This window comes from Mus caroli, chromosome X, assembly GCF_900094665.2.
Source record: "Mus caroli chromosome X, CAROLI_EIJ_v1.1, whole genome shotgun sequence".
NCBI lineage: Eukaryota > Metazoa > Chordata > Mammalia > Rodentia > Muridae > Mus > Mus caroli.
The window spans coordinates 98,538,478-98,557,227 of NC_034589.1; the positions used below are offsets into that span (position 1 = coordinate 98,538,478).

Below are 18,750 nucleotides of genomic sequence, written 5' to 3' on the forward strand. Positions count from 1 at the left end.
TAGCAAAAACAATTCTTAACAATCAAAGAATAGCTGGGGGATTCACCATCCCTGACCTCAACCTTTACTACAGAGCAATAGTGATAAAAACTGCATGGTATTAGTACAGAGACAGACATGTTGATCAATGGAATAGAACTGAAGACCCAGAAATAAGTCTAAGTGGCTGGCTGTATGTAGAAGAATGAAAGTAGACTAATATTTGTCACCTTGCACAAAGCTCAAGTCCAAGTGGATCAAAGACCTCAACATAAAACCAGATACACTGAATCTAATAGAAGATAACATGGGAAAGAGCCTTGAACTCATTGGCACAGGGGGAAATTTCCTAAACAGAACTCCAATGGCTCATGGTCTAAGATCAGCAATTGATAAATAGGACCTTATGAAACTGGAAAGCTTCTGTAAGAAAAAGGACATAGTAGATAAGACAAATTGGCAACCTACAGATTGGGAAAAAATCTTCACAAACCCCACATCCAATAGAGGGCTAATATCCAAAATATATAAAGAACTCAAGAAGTTAATCACCAAAAAAAAAAAAAAAAAACCAAACAACCCAATTAAAAATGGGGTACAGAACTAAACTGAGAATTCACAACTAAGGAATCTCGAATGGCTGAGAAGCACCTAAGGAAATGTTCAAAGTCCTTAGCGATCAGAGAAATGCAAAACAAAATGACCCTGTGATTTCACCTTACACCAATCAGAATGGCTAAGATCAAAACCACAGGTGACAACACCTGTTGGAGAGGATGTGGAGAAAGAGGAACACTCCTTCTTTGCTGGTGGGATTGCAAACTGGTACAACCACTCTGGAAATCAATCTGGAGGTTCCTCAGAAAATTGGAAATAGATCTACCTGAAGACCCAGCTATGCCAGAGGGGCACGTGTTCCACTATGTTCATTATGGCATTATTTGTGATAGCCAGAAGCTGGAAATAACCCAGCTGGCCCACAACAGAAAAATGGATACAGAAAATGTGGTTCATTTACACAATGGAATACTACTCAGCTATTATTAATGAACGAGGACATCCTGAGTTTTGAAGGCAAATCGATGTACCTAGAAAATACCATTCTGAGTGAGGTAACTCAGACCCAGAAGGACATGCATGGTATGTACTCACTAATAAGTAGATATTAGCCAAAAACAAAACAAAACTAATCAAAACAAACAAAACTATACAGAATGCCCAAGTTACAGTCCACAGAACTCAAAACGGTCAACAAGCTGAAGTGCCCAACTAGGGATGCCTCAGTCCTACTTGGGAAAGAGAAGAAAGCAATCTGAATTGGGGAGGGAGGGAGGGATCTGGGAGGGAAAGTGGACGGGGTAGGGGGCGTATGTGGGGAAGGGAAATCTGATATGGTATTAGGTGAGGAAAAAGGACTGAAGCCCTGAGAGCCAGCAGAAAGAATGGAAATAGGCAACCTCAGGAGATATGAGCTTGGGGTGACCCTCCAGAATGCACCAGAGACCTGGGAGGTGAGAGACTCTCAGGACTCAAAGGGAAGGGATCTTAGATGAAATGCCCAACAGTAGGGAGAGGGAACTTGTAGAGCCTACCTCTAGCTGGAATACAGGACATCAAGTGAGGGGTGGGGTTGCCATCCCACAGAAACACCTCTGACCCATAATTGTTCCTGTCTGAAAGAATTACAGGGATGGAAATGAAGAGGAGCCTGAGGAAAAGAAGGTCCAGAGACAGGCCCAAAGTGGGATCCAGCTCAAGGGGAGGTTCCAATGCCTGACACTATTACTGAGGCTATGGAGAGCTCACAAAAAGGGACCTAGCATGACTGCCTTTCAACAAGCAACTGAAAGAGTCAGATGCAGGTATTTGCACCCAACCAATGGACAGAAGCAGCTGATCCCTGTTGTTGAATTAGGGAAGGGTGAAAGATGCTGAGAAGGGCGATCCTGTAAGAGGACCAGGAGTCTCCATTAATCTGGACCCCCGAGATCTCTCAAACAATGGACCACCAAACAGACAGCATATACCAGCTGATATGAGGCCCCCAACACATATACAGCAGAGAACTGCTGGGTCTGTGTTCATTCAGAGATGATGTATCTAACCCTGAAGGGACTGGAGGCCCCAGGGAGTTTAGAGGTCAGGTGGGGTGGGGGATGAGGGCATTCACGTGGAGACAGGGTGGGGTGGGGAGGAGGTGTGGGATGTGGAGCAGACAGAGAGAACGGAGGGGGGGCAAGAATGAAATATGGAATGTAAAAAATAAAATAAAAATTTAAAAAGAAAATAATATTTTAGAAGCTCAAATCTGGAAAAACCAAGAATAAAAAATGAATACCGTTATAAGGAAGGGTGGGGTTTGATAAAGCTCAGTGATAGCAGAGTCATCTAGCACTAGAGACCATCAGCACTACCAAAAAAAATTCAAAAAACAAAAAGTGAAGTGCGAAAAGAAAATGTTAAAAATCAGAAATGACAAAAAAGATTCAAGATAAAATGACAAAATTGAACATAGACAAAGAGGACCTAGAACAATATCCATGAAGAAGAAAATGAAACGATACTTACCAATTCCAAAAGCTATCACAAAACTCCAGTAATCAAGACAGTGGTATAGTTTGATAGAATAGAACTGAGATTTCAGAAATAAATATGTAACATTTTAGGTTGACTTCTGTATAGATGCCATGAACAGAAAAATAGACAAAAACCATCTTTTTCATCAAATACTCCCAGTATAACCATATCCACATACATAACTCTCAAAATAGCCTGAAAGAATATGAACCATAAAAGTCCTAGAAGGAAGCACACTGAGAATCTGATCATGACCTTGGGTTAGGCAAAAGTTTAGTACACAAGATATCAAAAGCATTAGCAATAAAAGAAAACATTTGGATAAACTGAACATATTCAAAAATTTAAAACTTTGGGCTTCAAATTATGAGACAATTCACACAACAAGAGACTAAGCATGAAAATTATATCACTAGGAAGGGAGATATCAAAAATAAAAATGTACATTTATAACATGAGAAAGAATAACCAAACATAAAAAACATTCAATAGATGTTTCTCCAAAATAAGTCTACAAAAGTCTAAGAAAAGAGGCTCAAAACTATTAGCCATTAGAAGACTGCAAGTTGAAAGCACAATAAAACACCATTCCATGTCTACCAATACAGCTGAAATACAAAGGACAAATGAATACTAACAAGGATTGGAGAAACTAGATTGGGGAACCCTTTTACACACAGCACTCCCTTCTTTATCTCCAGGGGGCGGGCATATTTCTACTGCCACTGAACAGTACCAAACCTTATACAAACAGTTTCATTCACAACTTCAACTTACATATATATTTTATCCCTCATTACGTTGTAAATTGTTATCTTTTACAGGTAGTGCTCTGAGGCTTGATATATTATTGGCATATTCAAATTGTCAGAATCACTACTCTAGTGTTTTGGAAGACAGTACTACATAAGAATAATATCAGATAAGCAGTGTGATACTCTATCAGATAACCCAGGAAGCTAAATGACTAATGGCCTAATAGCACATACAATAAAGAAAAAACAGTGTTATGGTTTGAATGCAAGATGCCCACAACACGCTTATATTCTTGAACACTTAGTCCCCAGGTGGTGGGCACTGTTTTGAGAGGTAATGAAACCTTTGGGGCACAAGTAGGCCACTATGGAGTAAGTATTGTAGATTATAGTGGGCCACTGTTTGCTGCCCAAGCTTTTTGGTCTATGCCATGTGAAAAGAAGCCACTGCAAGTTGCACTGCCATGGACAAGAGCTAGTTATACCACCAGGCTCATTGACATGATGGACTGAATACTCTCAATCATAAACAAATAAACCCCTCTTCCCTTAAGTTGCTTGTGATGTGTATTTTGTCATAGCCAAAAGGAAAGTAACTAAAACAACAAAAAGGATGATTCATGTAGTAGCATGATAGCGCTAGACTTCCTTACACTAAGAATGGCACATAAAACTTCGGTCCATTTAATTCTGGAGTTTTCCCCCTTAGTATTTTCAGAATGAAAGTGAGCAAAGATAACAACTGAAACTACAAAAATAGAAATGTAGATGAGGAGGTATATACACATAAGTTCTGAGAGAAAAAAAAGGAAGATGTATTCTGCAGCTACACATATTTGATGTGTATATATATATATATATATATATATATATATATATATACACAAAGTCTAAGTGGGTGATTGGGTTAGTCAAATACATGCTTCTTTTACTTTTGTCTACTTAAGAATTTTTCTTTATAAGTCTTGACAAAAGTGTTCATATATATTCTTCTAAACAAAGTATTAATAATGATAGAAATTAAAGAAAATTTGTATATCATTTTCTAGCTATTATCAAAAAATTTGATATATAAAACATGTCTCACCCCCCTTTCCTCAGCTTCCTTTTCTTTTCCTTTGTCTTTCCCTTCTTTTCATTCTGAGAAAGGGGCGCCTTATGTAGCCCAGGCTGGTCCTGAACTCACTTCACAGCACTGCCTCAACCTCCTAAGCCACTACATCTAGCTTCTATGAATCCAAAGACCACAAGGTAATTCTGATTTAGCTATTACAATCCCTAAACTCAAGCCCACATTTGTGAACCACAACTATACACAACTGAAAATTCATCTTCTTAAAACCCTTTAAAACTTCTGTCCTAGTCAGGCATGCTAGTTCCTGCCTATAATCCAGTATTTAGGAGGCTGAGGCAGAATGCTAAGTGCAAGGCCAGCCTGGGTTACAGAGGCATTCCAGGCCAGTTTGGGATATATAGTGGAACCCTGTCTGAAAAATTGTCTCTTTCTAAAAGGGAAAAAATTCACCCTTCTATGTTACTTCAAGTGACTCGCTATTATCTGCAACACCTGTGATTACTATTCAAATTCTGTGCCAACTTGAACACCAATTAATCTCTTATTACCAAGATTTGTTTTTCTTAATAGTACTGAGGTTGGGACCTAGGTCTTTATTCCTGCTTTATCACTCAACCCCCCTTACTTGTTTTTTTAAAATGACTTTTAAATTTTATGTGTATAGTTGTTTTGCCTGAATGTATGTATGCGTATACCTAGTACTTGTAGAGGCTAGAAGCAGGTGTTGGATCCCCTGGAAGTGGAATTACAGGTGACTGTGAGCTGCTATGTGGGTGCTAGGGCTTCAAACTGGGTACTCTGCAAGATTAGCTATAGTCCTTAACAGCTCTGAGCCATCTCTCCAGCCTCTAACCTTTTAAAACATATTTCTCCTAGCTCCATTTCATAAAGTCAACACTTAATTCAAAATGACACATAATAGACACTCCTGATCAACAGATTCCTTGCTCATGATTCAACCAACCCAGGATCAAACTGCATTTATACTAACATATAAGGCTTTCCCCCCAGTTATTCCTTAAAGTGTTATTCCCTAAAATTCCTAACAATGACTTACAAAGCATTTACATGTGTCAAATAGCAATCTAGAGATTGCATAAAGTATACAGGGAGATAATTGTGGATGCAACTACTATGGTATTTTACATAAGGGATTTAAGTATTAGAAAATCTTAGTGCTCCCTTACCAGGGCTCCCCTAAATTATGGTTCCAACCCTCCATAGGTGCTGAAGGAGGATTACACCCACTTATCCTTCAAACATGCTTGAACTTCTATAGACATCAGCTCTCTTGCCTAAAATGTTTTCTCCTTTGCTATTTAGCTGAATCCATCCCTTGAAGCAGGATAAGGAAAGGACAGGAAAAGGAGTCTAGAATCAATAGTATCATTAGACAGCAGAAATCAAGGCCAAAAGCCAGGCATTGATGGCACACACCTGGAACCCCAGTGCACTCAGGAGGCTGAGAAAGATGACAAATTCCAGGCCAGCTTGGGCTGCAGGCTGAGACTTTCAAAGAACAAGAGTAAAGAAACCAAGACAATTTTTTTTCATCATTTTCCCTTCCTTTATAGCAAATTCTTGTATTCTTTAAAACTTTACTCTGGAACTGTTAAGAGTTAGTGTTAGCTCTATGACCTAACCTCATAAAGGTTAAAAACGTTTAACTTCCATATGTTCAGTATATACCATGGATCACAGGACAAACAAGCTAAAGTCACCTCCTGTGTGTGTGCATCTTATAATTTTATCAAGCATCATGGGCAAGCAGCTCAGATTCTACCAGCTGCTTCCCTGAGAAACTGGAAGGATACAACAAAAGGGAAATGATAACTGGAATCTTAAACTGCATGTTTATTTTAACTGCAGTATCACAAAAACAAGTCAGGTTCATTACAGAACATTTGGAAAACAGAACAGAAAAGAAGCATGCATCCATCATCCTACCACCAAAAGACAGACAATTCTTTTATAGTCGAGTAGGATTTCGTTTAACCATCTTTCCTTCCTTCTTATCTTTCTTCCCCCTTCCTATCTTCCTTCCTTCCTCCCTCCCTGACTTCCTTCCTACCTCCCTCCCTTTTGAGACATGGTCTCTCTCCATCACCCTGGCTGTCCTGGAACTCACATTAGGCCATCCTCAAACTTACAACGAACCATCTGCCTTTGCCTTCCAAGTGCTAGGATTAAAGGCATGGACCAACATAACCAGTTTAATCCTATTTCTCACACATACATTTTTTTTCATAGTTGAAGGACTGGAGAATGCTAAATACCCTATTCTGACCATTACACACTGAATATGTATAGAATTATCAGTGCACCTCATGAATATGTATGTGTCAATTAAAAATTAAATTTGGGAGCTGGAGTGGTTAAGAGCATTGGCTGTTCTTCCAGAGGACCTAGGTTCAATTCTCTGCATCCACATAGCAGCTCATCACTGTCTGTAACTTCAACTCCAGGAGTTCCTATACCTTCACACAGACGCACATGCAGGCAAAACACCAATGCACATAAAGTAAATATATATATATATATTTTTTTTTATTTTGATCCAGACACAGTGTAATTCTAGCACTGGTAATATAGAAGATTTTGAGTTCAAGGCTAACCTCAGATTTTAATTTTAAATATTAAAATCGTTTGGCCTATTGAATTTTGTGTCCTGGTTTTCTTGGGTTTTTTTTTGTGTATATGTATGTATGTGTGTGTGTGTGTATACACACACACATATATACATATTTGTATGATACATAGAGAAAACAACATACTTGGTGGCTGTGTAGATTCAGTAAGAAAATGTTTGTTACACAACTGTGAGTGAGTTTGTATCTCCAGTGTCCAAGTAAAACTGCAGTGTAAGTAAGGGTCCATATCTGCAACCCCAGAATACGGCAGGGAGGCAAGCTGATCCTTGGAGCTTGATGGACAGCAGTCTATTAAAGTGAGTGAGCTCCAGATTCATTGAGAGACATTGCTTCAAAACTTAAGATGAAGGTAGCTTATGAACCATCACTGCCTACTAAGCTCCCATGTTCCTCACTAGCCCTAAGGCCATCTCTATACTCCTAAGCCTAACTCTTAACTCAGCACTTCAAGCACTGGCTGCTCCTGGCCTACCTCCTGCATTGTCCCAATGTGCAGAAGGCTAGAACCTCACTTCAGATACACTACCAAAAGAAGGAATCTGCAGGCCCAGCTCATGTCACAGAAATACAAATAATATGAAAGGTCAGGATGATTTGGTCCCCTCAAGCCCATTAGCCCTAATGAACCCCAGAATTTTTTTAATTCATAAATTTTATCAAAGAATTCAAGTTTAAAGAATACATAAATGGAGCTTAATGAAATTAAGTAGGATAACAAGGGGATACAAACATATGAAGTAATAGGAGTGAAGAAAATTCAGGATTTGAAAACTGAATTCAGTAAAGAGACAGAAATACTGAAGAGAACTCAGGCTGAAATGAAGATGGAACTGGAAAACTCAATGAAAATGTAGAAAATTCAGGGAAGCCTTACCAGTAGAAGGTATCAAAAAGAAGAAAAAAATATCAGGATATGTCTTAGTCAGGGTTTCTATTCCTGCATAAACATCATGACCAAGAAGCAAGTTGGGGAGGAAAGGGTTTATTCAGCTTACAGTTCCATGTTGCTGTTCATCACTAAAGGAAGTCAGGACTGGAACTCAAGCAGGTCAGAAAGCAGGAGCTGATGCAGAGGCCATGGAGGGATGTTCTTTATTGGCGTGCTTCCTCCGGCTTGCTCAGCCTACTCTCTTATAGAACCCAAGACTACCAGCCCACAGATGGTCCCACCCACAAGGGGCCTTTCCCCCTTGATCACTAATTGAGAAAAGGCCTTACAGTTGTATCTCATGGAGGCATTTCCTCAACTGAAGCTCCTTTCTCTGTGATAACTCCAGCTGTGTCAAGTTGACACAAAACTAGCCAGTACAGGATATAAAGATAAAGTAGATAAACTGAATCACTCAAGCGAAGATTATGAAAAAATTAAACACATAATAGGAATATATAAGTACTGTGGGACACCATGAAATGACCAAAGCTTGAAGGTGGAAGTAATCATTATGTGATCCCACTGCCTATTTGTGGCACCATATGGGAAGCTAGTCTATATTTTGTTCAGTCTTCAGTCTAGACAAAGAATTAAAACATAAAGGAAGAAAATGACACACTACACCCTCAGAAATGTCATGCCAATACATCTCCAATAACAGTGCCTAAGAGTTATTACCCCAACACTGGCATATGTAGATCTATTTTCATCATTATTCATCATTTATTCAGTAACTGCTCACTGTAAACTTTCAGTACAATATATTAAAAATATATTAGAACTGTTATATCTAATGTAATACTAGATTTTTAAAATTATTCTTTACTTATTCACTGCCCCTCCCCCACCACCCCCTCCCACAATCCTTCCCCCCTCCCTCCCTTCCCTTTCTCCTCCGGTGGGTGGGTGAGGTCTCCCCCTGAATACGCCCCCACCCTGGCACTACAAGTCTCTGCAAGGTTAGGCACTTGCTCTCCTACTGAGGCCAGACATGATGGTCAATAGAACTGATGGAAAAAGATTTCACCTAGATTAAACCTAGGGCCTGTGTGTGCTAGGCTAATGTTTCTCCACTGAGCAATACCAAATAGCCTACTGTATTGCTCTTTGTACCTCATTTCTGATTTTACAAATGAAATCGATCATCTTTTCATGTATTCAGTGACTGCATTTCATGGTTCTTGCTCTATGAACAGCTTGATTAATAACTCTTTGTTTCTTTTTTATTATATATCTCCTTTATTTACATTTCAAATTTTATTCCCTTACCTCATTTCCCCTCCAAAAACCCCCCTATCCCATCCCCCCTCGCCCTGCTCACTAACCCACCAACTCCCGCTTCTCTGTCCTGGCATTCCCCTACACTGGGGCATTGAGCATTCACAAGACCAAAGGCTTCTCCTCTCATTGATGTCCTACAAGGCCATCCTCTACTGGCTGGAGCCATGAGTATCTCCTTGTGTACTCTTTGGTTGGTGGTTTAGTCACTGGGAACTCTGGGGGTACTGGTTGGTTCATATTGTTGTTCCTCTTATGGAGCTGCAAACACCTTCAGCTCCTTGGGTCCTTTCTCTAGCTCCTCCACTGGGGACCCTGTACTCAGTCTCATGGTTGGCTGTGGGTATCCACCTCTGTATTTGTCAGGCACTGTTTCAGGAGACAGCTGTATCAGGCTCCTGTCAGCAAGCACTTGTTGGCATCCACAATAGTGTCTGGGTTTGGTAACTGTATATGGGATGGATCCCCAGGTGGGGCAGTCTTTGGATGGCCTTTTCTTCAGTCTCTGCTCCAAACTTTGTCTCTTATCTCCTCCCATGGGTATTTTGATCCCCCTTCTAAGAAGGACTGAAGTATCCACACTTTGGTCTTCCTTCTTCTTTTCATGTGGTCTGTAAATTGCATCGTGGGTATTCTGAGCTTTTGGGCTAATATCCACTTATCAGTGAGTGCATATCATGTGTGCTCTATTGTGATTGGGTTACCTCATTTAGGATGATATTTTCTAGTTCTATCCATTTGCCCATGAATTTCATGAAGTCATTGGGTTTTCTTTTGTTTTTGTTTCTTTGACTGGATGAACATACACTTTAATGAGAATGGTGTGTGGAGTCAGGACTTCACTTCCTGCTCCACGGGCTTCAGATGCCATTGTATGACCAACTCCCCCGTGCTCTTGAGGCAGGTGCTGGACATGGTCTCTTCTGTGGGAAGTCTCTGTAGCAGTTTCAGGGGCTGGATGCGTATCAAGTGTTTAACCACTTTCAGCTTTGCGTTCACCGACGGGATGTTCTTGTGAATTTGATGGCTGTGTGCCTTCTGTAGTCCGAGCATCTTGATGGTATCTTTTTCCCAGTATGGATGCCTCTTTGTACTTCTTATTCTTGTGACAATGTACAGTTTATGAGGGTTCTGGGGGTCCCCACCATACTTTCCATTATCTTCAGGTTTAGGCTGAAACAGTTTATCTGGAATTCTTGATTTGGTAAATTTGTGACAAATCCATTCTGTACCAATGAGAGATTCTGCACCTTTCTTCACAGTCTGTAGTCTGCCTGGAGGCCTCTGGAACATGGAGTGCAAAACCCCAGCCATGGGTGTGGGAATTCTCTCCTTAGAGGCTATAACACTACCTCCACCAGGAGATCAGGGATGGGTAACACCAATGGTGATCAAAGCGGACAGCATTCCAGTCAGGAACATAATGGGAACCGGCAACCGCTGTGTCCACTCCGAACGTCCCCACAGCCAGAAGGACGAAGTCATTGTTTTTAATAGCTGAGTAGTACTCCACTGTGTAAATGTACCACATTTTCTGTACCCATTCCTCTGTTGAAGGCCATATAAATAAGGCTGCTATGAACATAAGAAGTTAAGACTACAGAAAACCAAATAACCCTATTTAAAAATGGGGTAGAGAGCTAAACAAAGAATTCTCAGCTAAGGAATACCGATTGGCTGAGAAGCGCCTAAAGAAATGTTCAACATCCTTAGTCAGGGAAATGCAAATGCAAACAACCCTGAGATTCCACCTCACACCAGTCAGACAGCAGATGCTAAGGAGGATGTGGAGAAAGAGGAGCACTCCTCCATTGCAAGCTGGTATAACCACTCTAGAAATCAGTTTGGCAGGTCCCCAGAAAATTGGACATAGTACTACCTGAGGATCCAGCAATTCCTCTCCTGGGCATATATCCAGAAGATGTTCCAATTCTTTGTTTCTTCCTGAATTTTTGATAGTCTCAAAAAGGCCTTTATACATTGTGGACATCAAGTTACTGGGCCTAGCCGGTTTTAAACATTTAGGTTTTCTAGTCATATTTGACAAAGACATTTTATACAGGCTGGGCATGGTACCACATACCTTTAATCCTAGCACTGAGGAGGCGGAAACAGGTGGATCTCTGTGAGTTCAAGGCTAGCTTTGTTTACAGGAGTTCCAGGACAGCTAGGACTACACAGAGAAACCCTGGCTCAAACATTTTACCTCATCAAATTTGTTCATTTCATTTGTTTATTCCTTTGTTCTTATTCTTTAAAAAATCCATTCTTTCTCTGGGAATAAATATGTTTATCACTTTTCATTATTTAAAGGTTTGATCTGATCTTTACTAACTAATCCACGAACAGTTTGGGGTTGGTTCTAACATCTAACTCTAGTGATATGAATATTGAAGAATGTTCCAACATCTATATTTTATTTACATATAGATCATTTCATATTTGCTCATGTTAATGTGCCTGCCTATTCATAAGCTATTAACATACTATTAATACAGTCTAATAGCTGATGGAATCAGTCTCTCCTTACAAATGCACCTGCATTATATAACTCTTCCAAAATATTCTTGGCTTATTTCCCTAGTTTACTGTTCCAGAGAGGTTATCAAAATAATCTCATCAAGATCACCTTTAAAAAAATCTTTGAGGATTTTTATTAAACTCTGCTAAATCTACTAATATGTTTTAAATCAACAATGTTGAATAATTTAGCATTTTTCTCCATGTATTCAAAGTTAATTTACTTCACTAAAGTTTTTCTTTGGCCAAATGGGTCTCAAAATCCTACATTAATTTATTATTGATATGCATATTTGCTATTTATACTGTAAAAATGCCCCCTCATTATATTTTCTATGACCCAAATGTCATCTTTGTAAGACATGAAATTATTTTAAAATTTTTGTACTAGCCTATACTGATTATATATTTATCGAATAAAACTCTATGTATAAATTGGATTTAGTAGCTAATATTTGTAATTTCCAACAACTTTTGAGACTGAGGTAAAAAGAACCTGAGTTCAAAACTAGCCTGGGATATAGAATGAGACCCTCAGTCTCCAAACAAACAAACAAACAAATTGTAAGACACACAGATCATGTTTAAGCATCAATTGAGGCTCTTAAAAATTATCTTCACCCTCATTTCAACCCTAAGGCAAAAACTTCCTTTTGATATCTTGAATAACTCATAATTACCTAAGAATAGGTTGCTATAGTTACTAAGAGTAGTCAGCTTCTTAATGTGACTCATAATAGGCCCACAACAACTTTTCTTTTAAGATTTTATTCATGTATATAGATGCTTTGCTTGCATGTATGCCTGTGTGCCATATGTGTGCTTGGTGGTTCCCAAGAGTACAGAAGAGGGTGATAGATCCCTTGGAACTAGAGTTACAGTCAGTTGTGAGAGCTGTGAGGTAGCATGTAGAGAAGTTCTGGGAACTGAACCCAGGTTCCCTATAAGAGCAGCAACTTCTCTTAACCACTGAGCGCGCTCTCTCTCTCTGTCTCTCTCTCTCTAGAGAGAGAGACAGAGAGAGAGAAAGGGAGAGAGGGAGAGAGGGAGAGAAGGAGAGAGGGAGAGAGGGAGAGAGAGAGAGAGAGAGAGAGTCTCAGATATTCTAGGCTGGAATATATAATAAAAGATGACCTTGAATTTCTGATCTTCCTGCCTACACCTCTAGAGTGCTAATATGCTCAATTTAGGCAGTGCACAGGATTGAACCCAGAGCTCTGGCATGTTAGGCAGGATTCTACCAAAGAAGCCACATCCCCAGCATTCCAGTGTTCTCTTGTACCACTGTACGCTGTGCCATCGTACTCACAAAAGAACATAAAGCTTTCGTACAAGTATTTTTCTCTGCCTGGAATTCTCTCCTTTTGCTTCTTTGCTCCAATTAACTCATATTCACCCTTCAACTAAGGATCCCTATGGCCAAGAACTTTGCTCTTTCTTAATAAATCTCTGCATTAAGTCTTATGGCAGCATGTATTTCTGTGTATAGCACTTGTCACTTTTCCAATTTCGCACTTAAAATCTTGTTCTTGAAATTTGAGAGCTTAAACCCAAGTCCCCATACATACATGTTAGGTATAACAACCAAGCCACAACCCCAGCCCTGGATCTTTACTTTTTGGCATCATTTCATGTCTATGTGTCCATTGCCTCATTAATTTGGTTTACTGTATCAATGAAGGGAAAAAAAATTCTGTCTCCTGTGATTTCCAGAGACCACCTTTGTTGGCACACAATATAGTCTTTTTATGGAAGTCTGTCAAGTAAGCAAAGAATAGACAGTACATCTGATATAAGTTGATATTTCTATTACTAACAAATCTTTTACAAAAATGGTTCAACTTCTTAACTTTCCAGATGGTTTCAAGCATAGGAGGAAAGCTTCATACACTGGATTGTGAAGACAGTGAACTCTAGAACATGAGTGACAGCTCTGGTTCATTCATTATGTCACTATTCTAACAACTACATGATTCTTTGGTTTCTCAACTGTATAATTAGTAAAGCAGAATGCATTATCCCCACCGTTTCTTTTAGTGATGAGATTTAAAAAAAAAACAAAACCCTTATGATTCCATGTAAAATCACTTCTTGAACTTAAAAAAAGCAACTGTCTTTGCTGGCAACTAAAACACAAGTTAACAAGCCATTGAAAATGTCATCCAAATAATATTAACAAAGTTTAGTTAAATGAAACTTGAAAAGAATAAAACAGTTGGCTTTCCAATACAACAACCACTGAAATCTGTGTTTTTATTCACTAAAGCTCTATTTTTAAGTAGAATTTTTACAAGGCCTTCTGCAATTTCAAAATTAGTAAGTCAAAAATCAAAGTAAGCTTAATAAAAGAAAACTACATTATGTTTTCAGCTGTTTTAATGAATGTAAATGCTATATTATAGGCTATGATAATAAGCTGAAAGCCATATTAGCTCTAAAACCTCATTACTTGCTGTTCACACAGTTTTTCTACAGTAAGTGACAACTTAAGCTGTTAAAGTACAAAAGTTAAAGTTGTTAGAAATAAAGAAGAATCTTGGTGTCATACAAAGGAACACATGAACAAAGCAAAAGTAGCTCTCAGATCACTTGGTGTTTATTCGAATCTGGTGAAGACTGTGTCCTTTTGATATAGACTACGGTCTGACCTCACCATGCTTCACAACTGCATATTTCAAAATTATTTATACAGTCAAAAGAAATGGAGACAATTAATTTGGGGACGGCTTGTAAGAGAACAGCAAAGAGTGAGACTGAAGGCTTTGTTTGATATTGATAATTACTGTATCAATTTTGAAGAAGAGGACTTTATAAATTACTCTTATTCTGAGATGAATGCTTTTCAAAATCATCACAGCCAATGAACAACAATCTTACCCTCACCTAATGTTTGTGCCACCCTCCAAGTGGAACCACTGTTCATTGAAACAGTTGATGAATGACTTCATGGATAGACCATCTTAATACGCACACCATTTCTTAAATGAATGTAACCTGTTCCCTGATGGCTGAGAATGATGACAATCACTCAAGTCAAATAGCTTTGACCATAGCAGGAAATCTGTACCCAAATAATCGTGCCTACAATTTATTCCTTGGCGCAGCAGAACTGTCAACTCTTAGCTTAGCTACTATAGAGGTAAAATCCTTTGGTGATGTGAGGGACATTCAAGTACAGCCTTATTACAATGAATTCCAATGTCCAAAAACTGTTCTTATTTTGTGTTTGTACCACAGTAAGAGACAAGATTTTAAGCTCTACTAAAACCAAAACAAACAAAAAAGACTTTATCTATTTAAGTTCATTAAAAAAATTAATAGTGATAGATTATTTTAAAATATCACACATTTAATATATTTGGAGTTATTTAAAATTTATATTGAGAACAACGTATGTATTTTCAGTATTGCTGTAGACAAACATCTACATAAGACTGTTCAATTGATTGTTGTTTTATATCAAACAACTTTTATAATATTCATTTTATTGTTCCAATATTTGTTTATTTTTTAGATATTCTCTTTATTTACATTTCAAATGTATCCCCTTTCCTAATTTCCTCTCCAAATATCCCCTATCCCCTCCACCCTCCCTCTGCTTCCAAACCACCAACTCCCATTCCTGGTCCTAGCATTCCCCTATATTGGGGCATAGAGCATTCACAGGACCAAGGGCCTCTCCTCCCATTGATGACCTCAGAAAATTGGACATAGAACTACCGGAAGATCCAGCAATACCTCTCCTGGGCATATACTCAGAAGATGTCCCAACCGGTAAGAAGGACACATGCTCCACTATGTTCACAGCAGCCTTATTTATAATAGCCAGAAGCTGGAAAGAACCCAGATGTCCCTCAANAGAGGAATGGATACAGAAAATGTGGTACATTTACACAATGGAGTACTACTCAGCTATTAAAAACAATAAATTTATGAAATTCTTAGGCAAATGGATGAATCTGGAGGATATCATCCTTAGTGAGGTAACCCAGTCACAAAAGAACACACATGATATGCACACACTGATAAGTGGATATTAGCCTAGAAAATTAGAATACCCAAGATACAATTTGTAAAACACATGAAACTCAAGAAGAAGGAAGACCCAAAGTGTGGACACGTTGCCCCTTCTTAGAATGGGAAACAAAATACCCATGGAAGGAGTTACAGAGACAAAGTTCTTAGCAGATCCTGAATGAAAGACCATCCAGAGACTGCCCCACTTGGGGATCTAGCACATAAACAATCACCAAACCCAGACACTACTGTGGATGCCAACAAGAGCCTGCTGTCAGGAGCCTGATATAGCTGTCTCCTGTGAGGTTCTACCAGTGCCTGGCAAATATAGAAGTGGATGTTCACAGTCATCCATTGGACGGAGCACAAGGTCCTCAATGAAGGAGCCAGAGAAAGTTCCCAGGGAGCTGAAGAGGTCTGAAGTCCCATAGAAGGAACATCAATATGAACTAACCAGTACCCCCAGAGTTCCTTGGAACTATACCACCAACCAAAGAAAACACATGGTGAATCTTGTGGCTCTAGCTATATATGTTACAATATTTTATAAATTTTAAAGAATATGATAAAAAAACAAAAGGTACTACAGGTTTTGAAGGGGGGCTCTCTGGGAGGAGTTTGGGTACAAAAGGGAAAAAAGAATGTGATATGTCTATTTACTCAAAATATGTTTTAAATGTTAATACAGATAAATTGAAATTATATATCTTTTCTCATCATAATGCAATAAAACATATATTAAAGGGGAAAAACAAGGTAAAGGGCTTAGAAATATTGTTGTATTAGTGGCTAAGATATAGGAGTCTAGCAATTATAAACTAAGTAGGTTAAGTTTGGTTATAAACCTCAAAGTCTTAGATTTAACCCTAGAAAACAAGGATGATTCAACAGGTAAAAATCAACCAATGAGGGAAGGATTAAAAACAACAACAACAACAATAACACAGGACTATGTTGATAGAGAAAAGGCATTTGTTAAAATTTAATAGTCATTCATCATAAAACTGATTAAAACAAAGAGGAGGAAACTCCCTTAGTAAGACTGATATACGATGGATGAACCCAGACAATACGCACAACAGTGAAATTAAAAATGATCCTATGAAATAAGAATGAGTAGAATGCCTACTCTTACTACTTCTATTAAATACAGTACTGGATATCCTAGCCACAGGACTTACAAATTCGTCTGGAATAAAAAGTATCTGGCATTAGATGACAGAATTTTAAATGCAGAAAACTTTAAAAATTTCTCAAAAGCAAGTACTAGAGCTAAAAAATTCTGTAATATTAAAAAATATAAAAATCATTAAATAAAAATCAACTTCATTTTAGGTACTAACATTGGCTATTGTGAAAGACAACCTAGGAATATTCTATTCATAATGACGTGAAAATATTTAGTGACAAATTTAGTCAACAGAAAAGACATGTCCCCTGAAACTATGAAACTATAATGTACCTCTGAAACTAAAGAGGACACACAAAAAAGCAAAGAAATCTAGGGCTTATGGAGTGAAAAGACTTTCTATCCATTCAACCCTTAGTGATCTGTAAAGTGCACTCTATCAAAACCCTAATGGTATTTTTCACAGAAACGAAAAAAAAAAAAAAAGTACTCAATTTCATATGCATCCTCTAGGGATTTATAGGAGAAAAAAACAACTCTAAAAGAAAAATGCTGAAGCCTGACAGTCTTTCAAAACATATTACAGAACTATATGCAAAATAATGTAGTACTACCATAAAGGCATACACACCAGTGGAACAGATAGAGAAGACTAGAGAGCAGAAAAAAATAATGATGAAATGGTATTTGAAGAGAGTCCAAGACTAGATATGAGAAACAAACTTCTGGGAAAATTGATATGCACATGCAAATGAATGAAGTGGGACTCTTACCTTATACTATACACAAATATTAATTTTAAATGTATTCAAAATAAAATGGAAGATCTACCACAATAAAAATTCTAGAATTATACATGACTGAAAAGTTCATGACAGTGGATCTGACAATGAATCCTTAAGAGTTAACATAAAAACCAGCAGCAGCGAAAGTAAAAAAGCAAAAAGTAGGACTAATCAAACAAACCATTGCACATCATAGTGTTTCTATTATTGCAGCTGTGCAGCAGACGTGAAGTTGGTGTAAATCTTTAAAATATTCATTCCCTATTATAAATATAAATTACAAACATCTTAGCTATCATATTGACTTTGCTGGTACTGCAGTGATAGTTTGCAAGTAACCCTTATTTTGCTTTAAAATGGCTCCCAAGTACAGGAGTCAGGATGCTGACAACTTGGATATGCAAAAGAGAAGCCTTAGAGTGTTTCCAGTAAATAAAAGGATAAAGAAAAAATTTTGACACAAGAACCATCTACATAGCCCTGACTTTTCCTAAACTCTCTATGTAGAAGAGCTGACCTCAAATTGACAGAGCTCCATCTGCCTCTGCCTCTAAAGTACTGGGATTAAAGGTGTGCCACTATACTGGCTGAAATAGTAAAATTTTAGTAAGGAATGAACAGTCAATAGGACAAACCAGCAATCTACAGATTGGGAAAAGATCTTCACTAACCCTACATACAAAAGAGGGCTAATATGCAAAATATATAAAAAAAAACTCAAGAAGTTTGACTCCAAAACCACCAAATAACCCAATTAAAAAATGGGGTACAGAGCTAAATAGAAAATTCTTAACAGAAGAATCTTGAATGGCCAAGAAGCACTTAAAAAATAACTGTTCCGCATCCACAGTCATCAGGAAAATGCAAATCAAGCAGACCCTGAGATTCCACCTTATATCAACCAGAATGGCTGAGATCAAAAACTCAGGTGACAGCAGATGCTGGTGAGGATGTGGAGAAAGAGGAACACTCCTCCATTGTTGGTGGGATTGCAAGCTTGTACAACCTGCTTGTGGACGTTGTACATCGTGGTGCGGAGCCTAGTGCGCACCA

The 18,750-nt window shown here is 38.3% G+C and overlaps 1 protein-coding gene and 1 pseudogene across 1 annotated transcript in view; both read right to left on the minus strand.

The window, feature by feature from the left end:
* The window catches only part of Abcb7 (ATP binding cassette subfamily B member 7), a 129,966-nt gene that overhangs the window by 84,456 nt on the left and 26,760 nt on the right, over positions 1–18,750 (minus strand). The window lies entirely within an intron of this gene.
* On the minus strand, positions 10,050–10,560 carry LOC110286495 (annotated as a pseudogene).